We start from the raw sequence: 5,067 nt of genomic DNA, 5'->3' as shown, positions 1-5,067 counted from the left end.
ATTTTGCAAAGAAGAATGGGCAAGAATTTCACTCTTTTTTGAAAACCATTTATTATTTTCTTTCCACTTCACAATTTTGTGCCACATTGGGGCTGATTTATGAAAGCAGTAGCGGTGCACAGAGAGGTGCAATGCACATTTTCCTATTTACGAAATGGTGCACCAGGAACAGAGCGCAAGTCCCCCATTTACTGTAGCGATCTTGGCGCACGAGAGAATGCAATCTGTGCACCACTATGGACAAGGAGCATGGCATCTTCAATTCAATATTAACAGACAATGGAGGTGCCAATATTATGGGGTGATGTGGAGTGATGTGAGGAAGTTTATTAACAACTACCCAAGAAACAAATATGCCCAAAATAAAATAAGAAAGTAACTTTTTCAGAGCAATCAAATAAAAATAAATATGTGGCGCTAACTGCAGTAAGGAAAAGTGAGTGGTCAAGCTGAATAAAATAAACAAAAAAAATCAGCAGTGTAACATCACCTGACTTTGGTTATTTATTTTGCTTTGTGATTGCTATCCACTCTTATGCATTTTTAGAGCTATATTGGTTATGTTTGATTATTATTGGTTTCTTTTATCATATGGATTTAGTCAGTCTGGTGATGTTACACTGCTGATTTTTTTTGTTTATTTATTTTATTCAGCTTGACCACTCACTTTTACTTACTGCAGTTAGCACCACATATTTATTTTTATTTGATTGCTTTTTGTGTGGGAACACTTTTTTATGTTTGGCAGCTTCTGTTGGTCTGCATGGATTTGCTTTAGCTGTTCACTTTGGTTGTGCACATTAGTCTAAGCCCTTGTACACACGGTCGGAGAATCCGTCGGAATGTGTCCTATCGGACCGTTTCGTCAGATAATCCGACTGTGTGTGGTATGCATCAGACTGATTCCGTCGGAATATCCGTCGGACCCAATTTTCCAACATGTTGGAAATATTTCCCGACCAACTGGGCCAATCAGACATACTCCGATCATGTGTAGAGAATTTTGATCGGACCAAGTGCCACGCATGCTCAGATCAAATTCCTACATCAAAGCTATTGGCTACTAGCCTGAATATAGTCCCATCGTAACGAAATTACGTCATCACGTTCTGAAAGATCAGATTTTTTGCCAACTTTGTCCGACCGTGTGTATGCAACAGTTTCGGACAAGATCCGACGGGCAAAATCCGACGGGCAAAATTCCGACGGATTTGGTTGTGGAAATCTCCGACCGTGTGTACAGGGGCTTAGTCTTTAGTTTAATGCCGGCCATGCACGATGCGAATTCCGAACGACCCGTCGAGCGATAAACGAAAGCGGCACTCACAACAACATGCGAATGTGCCATCAATTAAGTACGAAAATCGTACGTTAAAACACTATGTTTTCTTGACAATAGAGGAAGTGATGTAATATTTATTAACCTTTTAACCACACCCCCTACTGTACAAAATCGGGTCACGCCGAGTACGAAACGAGCGGTCGTTTCGCGCATTGCACATTCATACGTTCTGAGAAAATGCCATTCAAGAGGTACAATAGAAAGCAGAAAATGGCAGCCATGGTAATTGCAATAATAGCCTTGGAGGAAGAGAAGAAAAAAAGAAGAAAAAGAAGGAAGAGCAGAGTGTGGACAAAAAACTGGCTCCTGCAGCGTGAGAAATTCTCACATGTAAATCTATTGTCAAACCTGAGGGAAAATAATCCTGAGGATTATCGAAATTATTTACGGATGACACAGGAGTCATTTGAGATGCTGTTATCGCATGTGCGGCCACATATCACCAAACAAGACTCCTGTATGAGAAAGGCTGTCAGCGCAGAGGAGAGGCTCATGGCAACCCTCCGTTTCTTGGCTACAGGCAGGTCTTTTGAGGACATGAAGTTTACAACTGGAATTTCTGCCCAATCATTAGGTCGAATTATACCGGAGACGTGTGAGGCCATAATAAAAGTGCTCCAACCACAGTATTTAAAGGTATGAAAACATGGTGAACTGTCAGAGTTCTATTACATGACTAAAAATGAAACAAAGTTTAAATATGTAAAATCAACAATGTGTCTAAAATGGCCAAAAACACAATTTCTTCTAAGAAAATACATAACAAGAAGTACACCATTTCCAAAAAGAGACGTTTTGAAACAGAATCTATTTTTTATTTAACAACAATAACCATTTTAATTTTAACAAGAACAGTAAAGAAATTTTTTTTTATTCACAAATTCGTATAATGGGGATCACGAAACGAAGGACCTTGATGGTGTTCCTGGTTCATTGGCCAGCTCGTGGTTCCATGTTGTTGGGATGTCTGCCAGTTTGGGACAGATGGTACAGGTTGATGGTATGTACAACCTTGATACCCTATAACATCGGTGTTTGTGGTAAGATGCCCCTTAAGTCCAATGGCCATCATTTTATGCAGCAGAGGTTCAAATAAGTCACGCTGCTGCATAGTCATCCTGCGTAACTTGTGTGCAACAAGATAACCCACAGCATCACACTCATCATCCTTTTGTTCCATAATGGATGATGCATTCCTTAATAAAGTGGAAGTGTCAAAATCTGAAGTCTTCCTTTTTTTTCCCCTCTGAACACTCAGACCCGATGGCCCTGGCTGCTCTGGTACTGGGCTTGGAGTATCCTATAGAAAATAATGTAAAAAGTAATTAATAAATCAATTACCATGAATGCTAAATATTCCTATGTCTTTTTTGGCAACAGTTTCCCACAAATTCCCAGGAATGGAAAGAGCTTGCTAAAGAATTCCAGGATATGTGGAATTTCCCGAATTGTGGTGGTGCAATAGATGGGAAACATGTAAGGATCATCCCACCAGCCAATTCAGGATCCTACTATTACAACTACAAAGGGTTCTTTAGCATAATATTAATGGCGATCGTCAATGCAAAATATGAATTCATATACCTGGACATAGGGAAAAATGGTAGAAACTCAGATGGAGGAGTAATACAGCGGAGTGAATTCCTAAACAGACTGAAAGGAGGTGTTTTGCATCTTCCATCTTCAAGTGAAACCGTGGAAGGACTAAATTTCATCTTTATTGGGGATGACGCATTTGCTTTGCATGAACATCTTTTGAAACCGTATCCCTTACGTAATTTAACAGCTCAACAGAAGATATTCAATTATCGTCTGTCCAGGGCAAGACGGGTGGTTGAAAATGCGTTTGGCATTATGGCCAGCAGATTCAGAATCTTCCACACTGCTATGAATGTAGCAGTGGAAAAAGTGGACATCATCGTGAAGTGCTGTTGTATGCTACACAATTTTTTACGAAGCACAACAGTGTCATACATGCCAACATCTGCAGTTGATATGGAAGACATTACCAGTGGGACAATTGTACCAGGTGACTGGCGAAACGACAGCACTGGTTTGCAAAATTTAGCTCCTGCAAGGCCTAGCTTACCAACTGCCAGTGCACGTCAGAATCGACAAAATTATACTGATTATTTTGTAGGCAGGGGGGCAGTTGCATGGCAGGATTGTATCTAGCTTTAGATAATATGGATTGGGGACAGTGGAAGACAGTGGAAGAAGTTTTGGTTAGACTTTCAGTTTAAAAATATTCATGCAAAAAAGTACAGTAGTGCACAATTTCTTCACTACCCTATTGCCAGTTGTTTAAATAAAGAATATACAACATATAGTTACCTGTGTCTGTGTTTGGGATATATCCTCCGCTTCAGATAATGCACCGGAGTCTGATGGGCCACTTGCTTCCAGAGTACAATGGGACTCTCTGGGATTATCGGAATCAGCTAGGAACATGAGGTCTTTGAAGTACCACAAACGTGGCACATATACATCCTCAGCTCCTGCACCAGATTTTTTGGAGGCTTGTATTTTTTTATATTCCTTTTTAAACACAGTGCGCAAGTTTGCAATTTTGTTTTTTACATAATCTTCAGTTGGTTCAATACACACTGCTTTGCATAACTCTTTGAGTTCTTTTAAAGCTTCATCACGCTTATAACGATTGGAATAATCTCTGGATCTCACATCCCATAGGCAGGATAATTCACGGTATTTGTCGATAAATTGGGGTAGGAAATCGGGTGATGTAAATTTGGAAGCCATTGTCCTTTAAATAAAAAAAAACATGAATTAAATATATATATATATATATATCTAAATTACATGCTTAAAGTTTTATAATACATGTCTAGAATTGGACAAATGGCCATTTAGAACATCCAGCTCCAATAATTAAAGTGTAGCAATAATACAATACAATAATACAAAAATTGTAGTGTAGCAATAATACAATACAATAACACAATCAAAGGTATTTACATCAATCACACACACATCCACGGGCACATTAAATAATCAAAGTATAGTCCCCAGATCAAACTTACCTCAGGTATCTCCGTTTGTATTATCGTCTATCAAACGAATATTACTCGAATATTCTTTCATACGTGACGTCACGAAACCGCGGACGTTCGTATTATCACATGCGATGTATCTTGTACAAGCCACACCTCTTCTTTAATACAGTGCACAGTTGCAGACCTCATGGCAGAGCACATGGCAGATTCTCCACATGCAGGGCCCCAGATAGTACAAAGAGAGGAGATTGTGGAGGGAAGTCGGCCAGTAAGTGCAGTCACCAGAAGAAGAAGGACGAAAGCCAGCAATATGACTTTCGAGGAGATGGTGGACATGGTGAATATTCTGCAGAAGAAGGATTATGATTGTCGTGAGCATGTATACAGCAACATGAACATACGCAAAGATGCAATATTAGAGAAGGTGCAACATGTTTTACGCAAACGCCATGGCAGTGAACGCACAAAAGACCAGTTAAGAAAGCGATGGTCTGACCTGAAATTAAGAGAAGAAAGTCAGCTTAGAAAGATCAACAAAATAATCGACAAAAGTAAGTACTTTATTTTTGGTGTGCATGTATTTATTATGTTTTTGTATGCATAAAGTCAAGCAACCTACTGCAATTCCCAAGTAAAATGAGTGAAAGCAGACACGCACATAAAGATTGCATATACAGAACATAACACTCATATTTTCTGAGTGTTATGTTC

General features: G+C 39.4%; 1 long non-coding RNA gene across 1 annotated transcript; it reads right to left on the bottom strand.

The window, feature by feature from the left end:
• Positions 1-2,411: 2,411 nt before the first annotated feature.
• Positions 2,412-4,532, bottom strand: LOC143981855 (uncharacterized). Its single transcript, XR_013274371.1, has 3 exons — positions 4,384-4,532; positions 3,677-4,106; positions 2,412-2,642 (listed from the first exon to the last, which is right to left on the bottom strand). It is a non-coding gene; the product is annotated as an uncharacterized LOC143981855 (long non-coding RNA).
• Between the last annotated feature and the right edge of the window lie 535 nt (positions 4,533-5,067).

The sequence above is a fragment of the Lithobates pipiens genome, unplaced genomic scaffold (assembly GCF_037356315.1).
Source record: "Lithobates pipiens isolate NorthernLeopardFrog02 unplaced genomic scaffold, aLitPip1_a1.2 Scaffold_16, whole genome shotgun sequence".
In the NCBI taxonomy this organism is placed as follows: Eukaryota; Metazoa; Chordata; class Amphibia; order Anura; family Ranidae; genus Lithobates; species Lithobates pipiens.
The sequence above is the reverse complement of the archived record's forward strand: the minus strand, read 5'-3'. Positions and strand labels throughout refer to the sequence as shown.